The sequence below is a fragment of the Pyrus communis genome, chromosome 14 (genome assembly GCF_963583255.1).
Source record: "Pyrus communis chromosome 14, drPyrComm1.1, whole genome shotgun sequence".
Lineage (NCBI taxonomy): Eukaryota > Viridiplantae > Streptophyta > Magnoliopsida > Rosales > Rosaceae > Pyrus > Pyrus communis.
The window spans coordinates 1,772,548-1,789,555 of NC_084816.1; the positions used below are offsets into that span (position 1 = coordinate 1,772,548).

A 17,008-nucleotide genomic window follows, 5' to 3' on the forward strand; every position below is an offset into this window, starting at 1 on the left:
CTTTGGCGTGCAATGTAAAAAAACATGAAGGTTTGTAACCGATTTTAAAAATCACGATTCACGATAAATACGAAGGGTGTAGTTAGTGTTGGAAAATTAGTTATTATTTTATTATTGTTTATGGTTTTCTTGGGGGCTAAGGATATTAGAGTTTCTTGCTGTCAAGAATTAGGGTTTTGCTTTAGTTTTCACTTCTTGCTTTAGTTTTCACTATATATAGTAGTGATTGTATTAGTTTATTTTATCAAGTCAGTCAAGATGTAATCTCTTTAGTTCATGTAACATTCTTGGCAATTCTATTTATTAAAGTTTCATATTCAGTTTGTTCGTTTGTTTGTCTCGCACTCTGATATTCAACTTAGTATCAGAGCAAGTTTGATCCTTCTAGGTTGAATCTGTTCTTGGTAGCTAGTTTGTTTTGTCTTGTCACGTTCCTCTTCTTCGTTGTGGTTTGTCGTTGTGCCCTAGTTAGGGTTTTGTTGCTTAAAAAAAGGGAGAGAACAAAAAATTTGAATATGTTTGCTCCACTACGTCATCGTCTTCTTCTACACTCAGAACAACCGCCACGAACCCGCATCACCATCCACGCGTGCTGATCTGCAGAACCATCCACCACCGCTACCGTCCCGACAATCTCACCGCCGCTAATTGTGTCTAGCATGCCTGTTCCCTGCATGTTTTCTTGCTTGCCTGAATCAGGAACACAAACCACCACGACCTGCCGCTGCTGCCTGACCACCTTATGCCTTGTCGCCACTTGACCATTGCACCAGACCTTCACCATCCCGCTGCACCATACCTGCACCGTGACATCCCCACCCGTTCTCTGCCGCACCCATCATCCTGTCCACCTACCCAGGCCACGACTCCTGTTTCTTGAACAGTGAAGCCGCTGTCTATTGCGTCCTCGCTGAAAAGACTGCAAACACAACTCAGAGTTTGAGTTCGGAGTGTTGGTCTGCACTTGTTTTTGCGTCTAGTTTGCTACCGTGAATCAAAGAAAGAGAGAATGGAGTTGAAGCTTGGGCCTTCGTTGATTGAAGCTAATGTTGGGCCTGATTTGTTTAGAGGCCCACATGGTAGACCTAAGAATGGGTACTGTTGGGCTTGTATTGGTTGATTTGAATTCAGAATGAAGTTTGCTTGGCTATCACCCGAGTGATAAGTTTTGTTTTATTCGTTGGTTGCTGCAGTTGGGATATAGGAATCTAGTCTGTTTAGTGACGAAGTCCATACTCCCAACGTTTGGTTGCAGAATTTGTTGATTGCTAGAATTGCTTGTTCGCTCGCCTGTTTGCTTGAATTGTTCGTTTGCTCGTTTGAATTGCTTGCCTTGTTGTGTCCGCCTAAAGGAGTTTGCCTTGTCGTGTTTGCCTAACGGAGCTTGCATCCGCATCTGCTTGTTGGCAAACTCATGACGTGTACAGCCATGAGTTTGACGGGGGTGTTGGAAAATTAGTTATTATTTTATTATTGTTTATGGTTTTCTTATGGGCCAAGGATATTAGAGTTTCTTACCCGTCAAGGATTAGGGTTTTGCTTTAGTTTTCATTATATATAGTGATGATTGTATTAGTTTATTTTATCAAGTCAGTCAAGATGTAGTCTCTTTAGTTCATGTAGCCTTCTTGGCAATTTCGTTTATTAGAGTTTCATATTCAGTTTGTTCGTTTGTTCGTCTCGCACTATGATATTCAAGTGTTAGCACCTAAGTTTTTATTAAATATCTTCTTGAAGAAATACCTTTCATTTGCTTCTCCATAAAGTCAAAAAATGCTTTTAGAATCAACGAAGCACATTTAACTATATGGTCCCTAATCGGTAAATAATGTTTCAAAAAATATTTCGTAAGTTACGAAAGAAGGGATTTTTTTTATGTTTTTTTTTTTAACAAATGATATTATCTACACTAAGCGGGGTGGACTTAGCCACATAATGAATTAGCAATAAGAAGGTTCAAATTTGTCTTTGGCAATACTTAAACTTAAGACCTCTCACTTATAAGCGGGGAGGAATACCACTAGACCGTAGTACTAAATGACTAAACACCACGAGACGCTACTAGGAAAGGAAAGCTAAACACCGCAAGGGAAAGAGATCCCTCTGGATCTCTCCCTCCAAAGCCCAAGGATCAAGTAATTCCGGCTTTTGAAATTTGATCCAACGGTTTAAAATAGATAAGTTAGTAAAAACTTTTAAAATTTATAATAATTTTTAACCGTTTCATCAAATTTCAAAAGCTCAGATCACTTGATCCTTGGGCTTTGGAGGGAGAAATGCGGACAGGATCTCTTTCCCACCGCGGGAAACTAGGTAATAATTTCCAAATGAACCTATAAATAGATGATGCAGGAATTAAGCTCATCTAACGCAATCAAAACCCTAGCTTCCAGCACTGTTCTTCTCGAACACAGCACAAGAACGAGACTCGGTTTCTCAACTGCAATTTTCGGCTCGATTAAATAGTGTGAGTTCCTAAAGTTTTTTTTTCTTCTTTTTCTTTCAAGAGCAGGATTTTTTAGTTCTCTTCTGTTTTAGGTTTTGTTATAACAACAATTCCCTTGAATTTTAGTTTCTTCTTCTCAATTATATGTAGGTTATTGTTTTGTAATTATGTATATTTATTTCCTCACTCACTCTATCTCTATGAAATCTACAGCCTGGGCGTTCAAATTTTGAAATAATGGCTCACAACTTGCCTGAGGAAATCGTACATGATATACTATGTAGACTACCGCCTAAATCTTTGATCAGATGCACCTCAGTGTGCAAGCCATGGAACTCGATGATAAAAAATCCCAGCTTTATACGCACCCACCTCAACCGTACAATCTCTCTTAATAACCAGTTTTGCACCCACCTCTGCCTACTCCACTGTGTTCCTAGAGCTATTCTTTCCGGCGACGTCAATGTTCGCGCAGACGAGCCAAGGGAGGAGCATTACAATTTGCATTATGACAACCAAGCTTTTGATGAGTACTGCAAGCTAGAGTTTCCAATTGTTCCCAAGATGAATACATTTCTTCGCGTGGATGGAATTTGTAATGGCCTGGTGTTCCTTGCTGATGATAACGACCGTTTAGGTTTCACATTCATGTTATGCAACCCGTCTATAAGAAAGTCAGTGACACTTCCTAAGCCTCATCTGTCCTTCGAGCCAATTGGCCGGTACTATGCTTGTATTGATTTTGGTTTTGACGCTGTGACTAATGACTACAAGGTTGTGAGACTTATCTCTGAGAAATTTGAAGATCCAAATACTTTTTATGAGGTTTATTCACTAGCTGGAGGCTCATGGAGTGATCCTCGTTCTTTGGATTTCACACATTTATCTATGAGTCCTAGAAAATCCCATGCTTTTGTTAATGGGGCTATTCATTTTGAGGCATAGCGCCCTTTGACAAACGGTGATTATGAATATTCCATTTTGGCGTTTGACGTGGGAAGCGATTCATTTCGCAGGATAATGGCACCAAAGAATTTCAGCATCCCAGGGACCACGCAATTGTTTATTTCAGGCAACGGAAATTCCATTGCTCTGTTCCAGCCTTGGTTTACTAGTACCGGAGAGCTTTGTCTGGATATATGGGAAATGAAAGAGTATGGCATTGAAGAGTCATGGACCAAATTGACAACTCTAAGTCTACCAAGTCCACAAAGACGAGTTTTCTACAGGCCATTATGGTTCAGGAAGAGTGGTGATGTAGTGTTGGTTCCGATTACTATTTTATGGGACGATGATGATAGGTATGAATTAGTTTCTCTAGACCTTGTGAGCAAACAATTAAAAAATCTTGGAATTCAGGGATATAAATATTATTATGCTGAATCTTATGTTGTGAGCCTCGTCTTACTCGACAAGACCGATGCAGTTTCTTACTGATGAAAAGAACAGGTAAGGTGGTACGACGGCTTTTATGTAGCTGCGAAGTTATGATAATATAATTCAGAAGTTTATGAATACTTTGATCTATTGCTTCTCTTCCTGTGTTGGTAGGAGATGATTGGGAATTTGGCACCTTTTTACCATTTGCTTCTCTTTCTATTCAATGTGCCTGTAGTCACTCTTTCAATCTTGTATCTCCTGCATGGTTTATTTCAACAATCTCGCTTCTACTTTCGAGTTTCGACTAGATTAACGATATCCCAGTTTCATGGTTCTAAGTTTCTCTGTTTGTGATTATGCGGATTTGTTGTCGTTTCATGCAAGTTTTATTTCCCATAAGCAATGGTTTGTCAATATATTAATATTTCGAAACATACTATTTAAATTTGTGTCTTCAATGCGAAAGGAGCAAGATCTAAAAGAGGCAGCTTATTTTGGCAACAAAAAAAAAAAAAAAGAGAAGCTTTTGTTTTTTTTTTTCTTTTCGTTTTGTCAAACGATAGATTTTTATATTTGATGTTAGATTAAGGAATTGATAGAGTTCGAACCTACCTGTGATGCAAGGGTAACAGTTATCTCCGACTAAATAAAAGAAGTTGTTTTAATTAACGAAATACGTTCAATGTGCAATATCAAATCTATTCTTAAACCTAGCTAATTGGTTAATGGCAAAACCGAAGTTTTATTTTGTTTGGGAATTTTAATATCTACTACAACATTTTGTGGGTTGAAATTATTTCCTAGGTAATGCAAGGGAGAAATTTTTAAACCAAGTTTTGTAAACCAAATGATGTATGTTGATGATTGAATTATTATTTAAGCGTTGATTAACATGCTTATTTATTATTAATGACATATAATTTGATTTATAAATTTAGTCTCCCTAACATACTTTTTTTTCCAGTGGTTTGTGAAATCATGGTATGGGGACAAGGGCAATGGAGGGAGGGTGAGAGAAAAAGTTTTCCAATGATGTTCTGTTATTCCAAAAAAGAAATTATCCCGATAAATTAAAAGGTCTTCTGCAAATCCATCAAAATTTATAAATAAAGTCCATACAAATCCTTGAAAATTCATGTAAAAGTTCATACAAGTTCTCTCATGATTTAACGAATCCTATTAAATTTATCACTTTCGAAAAAATTTAAAATCCTAATTTAACTACATTCCCTTAATTTGAGACACTATAGTGTAGTATAATACTACCATGTGACAATGTCAAATAGTTGTACTTACCAAATAGTTGTACTTACTAATCAAATACAAACAAGGAATGCTAACTACCTTCCCCATTTGCCTTTTCCCATTTGCCTTGGGAACTATCTTCTCCATTTGTCTTTTCCTATTTACCTTTCTCATTCATCACTTGACATGTGTATTTTATTAACAAATTAAACCACATAATTAATGCATTAAAACCAAATTTTAATTTTCCACCTTAAAAGCATGAAGTATATACATAGTTTAATCTGTTAGTTGAATACATGATGAGTAAGAAAGATAAATACGAAAAGACAAATGAAAAAGGTAACTAGCATCATTTATACAAAAGTGTGGTGGAGTGAGATGTGAACTAAAAGACTTTTTAGTCAAAATGGTTATTGAGATTTTCATAACACATAACTTTAGTTCCTGAGATTTAAAATCAATAGAAGTGGTCATTGAGATTGTCCACCATCCATTATTTTGGTCATTCCGTTAAAAAACTCCGTTAAGTGGTCCCTGAGCCGTTTAACAGAATGATCAAAATGATGGATGATGGATAATCTCAGGGACCATTTTAGCTAAAAAGTCTAATGCTAATCATGTTGAAAACTTCATGTAATGGAACATGGTTCTCTTTTTGTTAATTCTATTGATTTAGCCTTGTATATGGATATACCATAGTTTGAACCGTTCATTTCATTATATTCAAGTGTGCAAACTGTACAGTTTTTTCCAAAAATTAACGAAAGGGAAAAAGTCAAGTACCGTTTGCGATGATTTACTTGAGTTTGATGCCAAATCGTTTTTAATAACAGTTGAAAAGTTGATATCACTGCCAAAATTAGCAACATAAGGGTGTTTTTTGAGAGAAATGAGAGAAAAATGATGAAAAAGCATGTGGAAAATTTGATTTGATAAAAATACCATCAACTTAATGGAATTTTTTAACGGAATGACCAGAATAACAGATGGTAGACAATTTCAAGAACCACTTATATTGATTTTAAATCTCGGAGACCAAAGTTATATGTTAAGCAAATCTCAGAAACCATTTTAATTAAAAAACCGAACTAAAATGAGTAATTAATATTTTATTAAAAATTTCACAGGGACGAAAGAAGGAAACTGATGAGCGTCCTCATCTGAATTCATTCTGACATTTGTCCCATTCTCTTTTCTACCCAAATAAATATTAATTTTATTGATGGATGAACTAATGAAGGCCAAGGCCTAAAAAAACGAGTGAATAAGATGAGACTGATGTAATTTCCGATTAGTACTCTGTCACCGGTGGAGCGCCAGTGACAGAGACGATATCACAAAATGAAGACAACATATAGGTAGAGAGAGAAGGAGGAAGAAGAATGAAGGGACGGTGTGATTTTTTTCCCGTGGGCCGATAGCGGACAGAGGATGTGGGGAGAAGGTAATATGGACAGTTAATGAAAATTTTAACAAAATACTAATTAACTATTTTAGTTGACAGCTCATTTCTCCACATGTTCATATTTGATTGGTAGTACCACCATTTGGCATTGCCACGTGGTAGTACTCTACTAAGAGCAGTTCCAGCCCACGCCCAATGGACCGGCATCAAGTGAAAAAAATAGTTTGGCACCCAGTCCACACCCTCCAGCCCTTGAAACAACCTGGCACCCAACCCAAGCCAGGCAGCAGCCCAGTCCATTTCGGACAGACTCAGAAGCCGGTCCATTTCCCTGGCGCGTGCACAACACGCTCTCCTGGCGCAAGTAGCCAACAGCAATTGCAGGTGGTGGGGCCTGCGTGCAGGGCAACTTGCGTTCGACCGGCTGAGGGCTACGTGGCCCTCCTCAGAGCTGTTGGATTTCCAAGGTAAAAAAAATTTAAATTTCACTTTTAAATTGGACCGTCCGATCACAGATCAATGGTCCACGTTTTTTTCACCAAAAATTTTAAAAAAAAAAAAAAGGGCCCAACGGTCAGAAATTTGACCGTTGGCCACATGGCAACGTGTTGGCTGTTGGATTTGATTATTTTTCAAATCCAACGGTCCAGATTAATTACAACATTAAAATTTATTAAAAATTAATTAAAAATTGTCAAAATTTTTTTAAAAAATACTGAAAAATTTTAAAAAATTAACTTTTTTTTTTTCTATAAATACCTAACCCTCATCTTCCACCTTACACCACATTTCAATATTTTCTACACTTTCTACACTTTCTACATTTGAATATTTTGTACACTTTGAGAGAAAAAAATGACTTCGTGGAAGCTCAGTGAAGATGTTACGTTGTGTGAATGTTGGGTTCGAACTACTCATGACCCGATTACGGGTAATGAGATGGATAAGCGAGAAATGTGGAGTAAAATTACGAAATCGTTTTGCGATGTACATGGAAAAGATGCCAGATCTAGTCAAGGTCTTCAAGGTCGTTGGAAAAAACTCAACGCATCATTTACTTGTTGGAAAAACACCCTCTCTCATGCTTCTGGTAATCTGCGTAGTGGGACAAGTTTAGTGGATGAGGTAACAATATTTTTATTTATTTATATGCATTCCACCCACATCAATATTTTAATTTATTTAATTTCTTATGTAATTTTTATGTAATATGCATTCCACGCCCATCAATATTTTATGTAATTTCTATGTAATTTCTTATGTAATTTATATGCATTCCACGTCCATCAATATTTTAATTTATTTATTTGTGTTACACCCGTATTTTTTAATACTATCTTATCCCATATTTTTATAGACACTACAAACACAAGCATTCTACAATGCAAAGAACCATAACAAATCATTCAACAAATGCGAATGTTGGCAAATTGTCAAAGATTGCCCTAGATACAAAATTGTGGCAACCGGTCCAGAAGTTGTCATGCACGGTATGGGTCTACACAGTTCGCCAGAAGCAGACACAACCGAACAAGAAGCCAACACATTTGAAGACACGGAAGGGACGCCTGAACAAGTGCCAGAGACCCAACCGACTCGTCAGTCCCTCAGGCCTCAAGGTAAAAAGGCATCAAAGAAAAAAGGTAGTTCTTCCAAAAATGACTACACTAAATATATGGAGGAACTTACTCGTCAAGGTGAACTGAACATGGCATGGGAAAAGGCTAGAGATGAGGAAAAAGCTATTGCTATGGCAGCAATTATTGCAGCTACTGAGGCTCGTGATGCGGCGGCTGAGAGACAAAGAGAAATAGTTAATCGAGAGAACGAGATGATTAGAGAAGCACTTCATCGAGAGAATGAGATGCTTAGAGAAGAAGGGATGGCTCAAACAAATCGTGACACTATGAACAAGTCTCTAGTAGGACTGTCTCCGAATTCAAAATATTTTTGGACATCAGAAAAAAGAGATGTCGTGCGAAGGATGTCACATCCCGGCCCGGGCGGGACCACTTCCCGGGCCCGACTCCACCACCGTAGCACGATATTGTCCGCTTTGGGTTTACCATTCCCTCACGGTTTTGTTTTTGGGAACTCACGAGCAACTTCCCAGTGGGTCACCCATCATGGGATTGCTCTAGCCCCCTTCACGCTTAACCTCGGAGTTCCTACGGAACCCGAAGCTAGTGAGCTCCCAAAAGGCCTCGTGCTAGGTAGGGATGGGAATATATATATACGAATCACTCCCCTGGACGATGTGGGATGTCACAATCCACCCCCCTTAGGGGCCCGACGTCCTCGTCGGCACACACGCGACCAGGGTTAGGCTCTGATACCAATTTGTCACATCCCGGCCCGGGCGGGACCATTTCCCGGGCCCGACTCCACCACCGTAGCACGATATTGTCCGCTTTGGGTTTACCATTCCCTCACGGTTTTGTTTTTGGGAACTCACGAGCAACTTCCCAGTGGGTCACCCATCATGGGATTGCTCTAGCCCCCTTCTCGCTTAACCTCGGAGTTCCTACGGAACCCGAAGCCAGTGAGCTCCCAAAAGGCCTCGTGCTAGGTAGGGATGGAAATATACATATAAGGATCACTCCCCTGGACGATGTGGGATGTCACAAAGGAGGCATGCAAGAGATGCCGAAACAAGTCAAGGGGGTTCCAGCTACAGAAATCCTAGCACCACATATCCTAACTCCACAGACTTTGTATAATTTCGCATTTATTTGTACTACTTTATTTAATTTCTTATGTAATTTCTTATTTACTTTTAGAACTTTATTTAATTTCTTATGTAATTTCTTATTTATTTTTAGAACTTTATTTAATTTCTTATGTAATTTCTTATTTATTTTTAGAACTTTATTTAATTTCTTATGTAATTTCTTATTTAATTTTAGAACTTTATTTAATTTCTTATGTAATTTCTTATTTATTTTTAGAACTTTATTTAATTTCTTATGTAATTTTTGTACTTTATTTAAATATTTGAATAAGATTACATAAACTCACCAAATAAACATTTAAAAAAAAAACACCAAATAAAATTACATAACCTCACCATTTAAACTTATATAAAAAAACAAACACACTAAATAAGATTACTTAAAAAACAATACACTTTATTCTTCAACCACGAGCCTTATTTTAATTATCTTCGCCTTCGTGCAATCTCTACTGATGGTCAATCAAGTCATTCTGGCAGGCTATGTGCCAGTATGGCTCTTACAATGAAGTGTATCGTTGAACGATCAATTCATTGTAACGTCCATCCCGTTCCAACGGCTCGTGTTGCACGGGATCTTCGGTCCGGTCATGAGCATAGTAGATTTGTGTTCTTGAGTTGTTCATCGAGTCCGGCTCGTATTCATCGACGGCATCATAATCATACTCGTCTTCAACAATCATGTTGTGGGGAATAATACACATCATCATGATGGATCGAAGAGCCTCGATATCAAACATTCTAGCTGCAGCCCTGACAATGGCCCAACGAGCTTGCAGGATACCAAAACAACGCTCGACATCCTTCCTACACCCTTCTTGACACTTTGCGAAGTGTTTCTCTTTTTCACTCTGCGGGTGTGGTACTGTTTTGACAAATGTTGACCACCTTAGGTAAATACCATCTGCAGGGTAGTATGGTCCTTCGTATTTATTACCATTAACCCAATATGTGCATCTCGGCCCACGCCCTTGTAGCAGTTCGTCAAACACTGGAGATTGGGCAAGGACATTTAGGTCATTCTGAGCTCCTGGAACACCAAAAAAAGCATGCCAAATCCATGTATCAAAAGAAGCTACCGCTTCCAGAATGATGCTTTTGGCTCATTTTCTGTCGCCATAAGCTCCTTGCCACGCACTTGGACAGTTTTTCCATGTCTAGTGCATGCAGTCGATGCTTCCAATCATGCCAGGGAAGCCTCGCATCTCACCCTTCCTCAGAAGCCTTCGCATGTCCCTTGTCGTAGGTTGCCGAAGGTACTCATTGGTGTAGAGGGCTTTAATTGCAGAGCAAAACCGCATCAGGGACTCCAGAACTGTTGTTTTTCCCATCCTTGCGATCTCATCCACTTGATCTGCAGATGCTCCATATGCAAGCATTCGCAAGGCAGCTATAATTTTTTGCTCAGGAAGAAGACCTAGAACATGAAAAGCATCCTCTTTTTGCACAAAATATGGATCATGGTTGCAAACATCACTCATGATTTTAGCGAACAAACTTCGTTGCATTCTAAAACGACGTCTAAAAACATGATCAGGGAAAACGCTGTTGGGAGTAAAATAATCTTCCAAGAGATCTTTACCTCGTCTTTCCCTTCTTCTAACGATGTTTGCCGCACGTTTGGGTTTGGCTATCTGACCCATAGCTTCCATGATACGGCGGGAATGTGAGGCCCTCCGCCTTCTATGGTGATCATCCTCATCCTCCTCCATTGCGAAGGCCTCATCTTCACCTCCACCTTGGTCAAGATTGACCAATTCTTCCTGTTGTGCCAACAACCTTTTCTGTTGCTCTTGCAACTGTTTATACGCTCTCCTTGAAGAAGACATTGTAAGAACTCAAGATTTGAAAGCGATAAAGAAGAATTCTGAGCTAAAAAAAAGGATTGAGTTTAGTGTGAGGATGGATGTAGGGATGTAGGGTTTATATGGACAAAAAAAATAGGTTCTGGACAATGCCACGTGGCACTACGTGATTGGTTGAAAATCTTATCGAATCTTGGCTAAATTATTGTAAATAGGAAGTGACACGTGGCGTGTCGGGATTGGTTGAAAATCTTAGCGGAAATCTATTAAAAAAATAGTACGTTCGGATAATGACACGTGGCGTGACGAGATTGGTTAAAAATCTTATCGAAATCTTGCCTAAATTATTGTAAACAGGAAGTGACACGTGGGTTGTCGGGATTGGTTGAAAATCTTAGCGGAAATCTATTCAAAAATAGTACGTTCGGATAATGACACGTGGCGTGACGAGATTGGTTAAAAATCCTATCCGAAATTAAAACTATTTTTTTTTTATTATTTTATAAAAAATTTATTTAATATTTTAAATGGACTGGGTGCCAGCGCATTTTGTAGGGGTGGAGATCGTTTGTGCCAGCGCATTTTTTGACTGGGTGCCAGCACATTTTTTTTGGGGTGGAGATGTTTTGGCCTATTACTGTTCAATTAAGTGGATAAATGGGCTGGGTGCTGGCGCAAAGTCTTTAGGGGTGGAGTTGCTCTAAATTATAATTTCTCAATCTACAACGGCAATATAAATACAGAGTCCTGAGAACATCTTCAGTGGAGTCCTTATACATGGACAATCATCGTATAAAATGAGTATAAAATAAATATAGGAATAAAATAAATCTCCAATGGATCGGAAAGTGAGTTCTTAAAGTATAGGGACTCGTCAGATACTTGATGTATGTACGCATATATAGGGACTCTATAAAGACTGAGATGGTGGACCCAATAGGACAATTTAAGTGGAAAAGCATGCGTGGGTTCCAATCACATGACCTTGCCTTTTTTTTTTCTTTTCTTTTCAACCATTTAAAATGGAGAGTCCAGATTGATTCTTGTTTTTCAAATTCTTTTGTTTTCTCTTTTCATAATGCATCCGTTGAAATATTAATATTTTCAATTTAGGTTACTCTTTCATATTGTTCTCTCATCATTCCTATAAATACCAAATTATCTAACCACAACTTCATTTATTATACTCAGTTCACCTGTACTCAATTTATTCATTCTAGTTACGTTTTTGTGAAGAAAAAAATTGGTGTCAGAATTTGAATAATTTTTGTTAAAATGTTTACAAAAATATTTTACGAAAACGTAATGTTAACATAAACAAAAAATGTGTACCTAATCAAATTATCACATTAAATTGTAAAAACCTCAAATTTACGGATTCTACTATAAGAACTCTCCCATTTGAGGCAATATTCCTATAGAGACACAAAGATTTTCTTTAAGTCCTTATATGAGTACTCAAAGGTGGTGGTAGGAGTTCCTAAATAAGGTACTCCCATTAGAAATGCTTTGTACCACTAAGATTTTTGCTGATGCATTTCTTGTTAGCTTTATATGGTTGTATGGTTAAAACACTATGCTGGTGATAATAAAATCAAGAGATTAAACCCTAACCTGCAGAAGCTCCAGTATGGTGATGATGATTCGAGAAGAAGAAACTGGGAGGAAAAACACCAAGCCTTCTGCAAACTCCTACCCTTATAACAATGCTCTATGGGATGGGAAGCTTAGAGCATCTCCAAAGAAAATGTCAAAACTGTTACATAGGCATACAACAATAAAAAAATGATAGCAAACTCTCTCCAACCAAGGGTTCAATTTCTTACATGACGTTGAGTAAGGCAAAATCTTTTGCTGTCAAATTTGACAGCAGATGTCAAATTTATTAAATAATTTTTTTAATAGATTAATATACTATATAATAAATAATGTTGTATTTTCAAGTATTTGATGGGTTGTCTCAATTATTGGACCTCACAAAAAGAGAAAATTTTTTATTGATTGGTTGCCTCAATCATTAGATCCCACAAAAAGATAAAAAAATTTATTGAATGACATTATTATTTAATATATCAGGTGGAGTAAAATATTGTGCAAAATGTCAAATTGCCACATAAGGTATCAAATATCATTTTGATGTTTGAAAATTGATAGCTTCCTTTAGAGATGCTCGTAGTTGCTGTGGTTCTAGGGTTTTTAGGAACTGATATTTATATAGCCAAAAAGTTAGAGTTTCCGTCCATAAAGGAAACCTAAAAGCCCTCTTTCTTAGTTTCCAAGTAGAATATCATAATCACATTCAATTGAGGACTCCATCAATCCTACTTAGAATATAAGACACTTGATCAAATCACAATCTACATTATTCTCATAGTATACATTCCTATTCAATACAGAGACCACTTAAAGGTTGATTCATATTGGATAAATCCGACATTTCGCTCACCACAATTACCTACAGAAACCGATGCCCTAGAGCCTAGAAAGCGTCCTCCAACGCAGCACAACAAAGTTACTCGCTTCCTCAGCTGCATTTTCCGGCTCACAACATATTGTAAGTTTCTGAAGCCTTTTTTTTATTTTTAAAAAAAAAAAAATTCCTTTTTGGGTTTTTCAGATGGGTTTTGATTTTTCTCATATATAAAGTGGAGATGTTTGGTTTCATCTGCAATTTTTTAAAATTAATGTTGCTCTGCTGTTAAAACACTTGCCTTGATTTTTACTTCTTTTCCATTTTAGATTATTTTTTTAATTAATTCCCTCTTATTTTATCTGTATGGAAATTGCAGCTTGGGATTTGAAAATTTGAAGCAATGATTCACAAATATCCTGAGGAACTCATTGATCAGATGCACCTCACTGTGCAAGCCATGGAACTCCATGATTAAAAATCCCAGCTTTATTCGCACCCAACTCAGCCGTACAATCAATCTTAATAACCAGTCTGACGCCCACCTCCTCCTTCTGTACTCTGTTCGTACAGCGCCAATCAAGGAGCATTGCAATTTGCGTTATGACAACCTTGCCTTCGATGAGTACTGCAAGCTGGAATTTCCAATTCTTCCCAGGGAAGAACTGTACAATAAATTTCTACGTGTGGTCGGTGTTTGTAATGGGCTGGTGTTCCTTGCTGATGATAAGGACTATTTAGGTTACACATTCATGTTTTGGAACCCGTCTATAAGAAAGTCAGTGACCCTTCCTAACCCTCATCTTACCTTCGAGACAATTAGCAAGTATTATGCTTGTATTGGTTTTGGTTTCGACGCTGTGACTAATGACTACAAGGTTGTGAGACTTATCACTGAGCAATGTGAGGATCCGAATATTTTCTATGAGGTTTATTCACTAGCTGGAGGCTCATGGAGTGATCCTCGTTGTCTGGATTTCGCATGTGAAGTTGTGAGTCGTCCCAAACCTCAGGCTTTTGTTAATGGTGCTATTCACTGGGAGGCATTCTGCCGTTTGACAGACGGTGGTTTTGAATGTTTCATTTGGCGTTTGACGTGGGCAGCAATTCATTTCGCAGGATAATGGCACCAAAGAATTTCATAACCTTGTGCTCAACGCAACTGTTTATTTCAGGTGACGGGAAATCTATTGCTCTATCCAAGATTTATTCTACTAATACTGGAGAGTTATATCTTGATGTATGGGTGATGAAAGACAGAAAGAGTATGGCATGGAAGAGTCATGGATCAAATTGACAACTCTCTGTCCACCAGATATACAAAGAGAAGTTCCTTACAAGCCATTATGTTTTAGGAAAAGTGGTGATGTAGTGTTGAATTCCGACTGATAGTATTTTTTATTATGGTGATAGGTGTGAATTTGTTTGTCTAGACCTTGTGAGCAAGCAATTTAAAAGTTTTGGAATTCATGGATATGAATATTACTATGCTGAATCTTATGTTGAGAGCCTCACCTTACTCGACAAGACCGATGCATTTTCTTACTGAGGAAGAGAATAGGTAAGGTGGTACGACGGCTTTTGTTTAGCTGCGAAGCGAGGACATCGTCGCGCATAATATTCTTCAGAATTTTATGAAGACTTTGAATCTATTGCTTTTTTTCCTATTTGGTAGGAGATGATTGGGAATTTGGCACCTTTTTATCATTTACTTCTCTTTGATCTGTTATTTATGTCTGTAGTAACTCCTTCAATCTAGCATCTGCTGCCTGGTTTATTTCAACAATCTCGCTTCGACTTTCGAGTTTCAACTAGATTAAGGATATTCCGGTTTCATAGTTCTAGTTTCTCTGTTTGTAGTGATTATGTGGATTTCTTGTAGTTTCATGTGGCCTGTCACTATACTAATATTTCGAAACATATACTATTAAATTCGTGTCTTCAACACGAAAGAAGCAAGATCTAAAAGAGGAAGCGCATTTTTGACAACTAAATAAAAAGAATTTTGAAAGTCTTTATTCGCGAAGTACATTCAATGTGCTTCTCCAAATCATACTTAATGTTTAGGGTTTAAGATTTCGATTGATTTTACTCTAAAACTGCAATGTGACAATTTCAATAGAATGGTTTGGTTCAATCGGTTATACAAAAGTCATTGAGCCATATTACAGCTGAGCATTATGCAAGGGATAATCCCTCTAGCTTGTTAGTTTTTGAGAGAAACTTGTCCACCCAAAGGAAGAAGAAAACAATTTGATTTGAGAACCAACAAAACAAATGACATTTAGTATCACTGGAGGTGGGCATGCCACGAACAGATCGGTTATACTTAAACAACGAAAGTGCAAGCTTGAACCAATTATAATAATATAAATTTAGTGTAGATAACGCTTTATCACAGTGTCAGAAAACTATATTATATCTGCAAACCATTCTCCCTTCTAACAACTACAATTTAACCCACTAAGTGCAACCTTGGTGTAGGTTCGTTTCCAACCAATCTCTGTCCTAACAACTAACAATTTAACCCACTAACGCTACCATTTGTAAAAAATAAAAAATAAAAAAAAAATATAAATTTGATCTTTTTAGTAATTTATTTGTAAAAGTAATTTCTGCAAACCATTTTTAGTAGCGTCCAAGGTAAATAGAAAATAATTGACTCGAGAATTAACCATGATATATCAATTCGATCATACATTGAAGACACATATACCATGTATTGACGACATTTCACTTTTAGATTAACAATATAACAATAAATATCAATCCCAAACTAAAAATTGATTGTTTCAACAATAGTGATAAATTGTCATGGTAGTTAAGATCTTTCTCTTCCAGCCACTCAGGCCATCTCCAACAGAGGGCTGACCAGAGGGCTCATTTTAGCTCTCTGGTCCTCCAAGATATTAATATTTTAATGAACAGTACATGGGTATATTTGCCTCCATCTCCAACTGATGACCAAATGGCCATATGGCTCATTTTAGCCATGTCACAAAAATCTGTCTCCAACCGAGGGTCAAAGGGCCATAGAGCCAAACATAATTTATTATTTAAAAACTACAACTTAAATTCAAATCCAATGGCTAAGTGACGTCAACATGAAACAAGTTTGTAAAATAGAAGTTATAGAAAAAAAATAGAATTTAAAAAAAGTATGAAACAAATTTTGTAAAATAGAAGTTATAGGAAAAAATATATAAAACAAATTTTGTAAAATAGAAGTTATAGGAAAAAAATTGTGTACAAAATAAAAAATAAAAAATAAACCTATAAAATAAATAAAATAAAAAAATAACGGCTAGCTGACATCAGCTAGCTGTTGCATTTGAAAATTGGCTTAGAATTCCTGTCGGTTATATCTAATAGAAATGCTATAATTTTTGGCCAACCCGGGGTTGGTTGGCTGGCTGGATTGAGCTAGCCCTTTGGCCTTTTGGCCCTTTTAGATTCTGTGGGGCCCATGAGCTCTCAGACGTAACCCTCAGTTGGAGACGATTTTCAGATTATTTTCGACCCTAGCCCTCTGGACCATTCGTTTGGAGATGGCCTCAAGTTTAAACCTTCTCTTATTTTTAGT

The 17,008-nt window shown here is 37.3% G+C and overlaps 2 pseudogenes; both read left to right on the top strand.

Annotated features, from left to right (window-relative positions):
- Positions 1-2,683: 2,683 nt before the first annotated feature.
- LOC137715039 (F-box protein CPR1-like) lies at positions 2,684-3,883 on the top strand (annotated as a pseudogene).
- A 4,304-nt stretch (positions 3,884-8,187) lies between these two features.
- Positions 8,188-14,974, top strand: LOC137715597 (F-box protein At4g22390-like; annotated as a pseudogene).
- Positions 14,975-17,008: the final 2,034 nt, after the last annotated feature.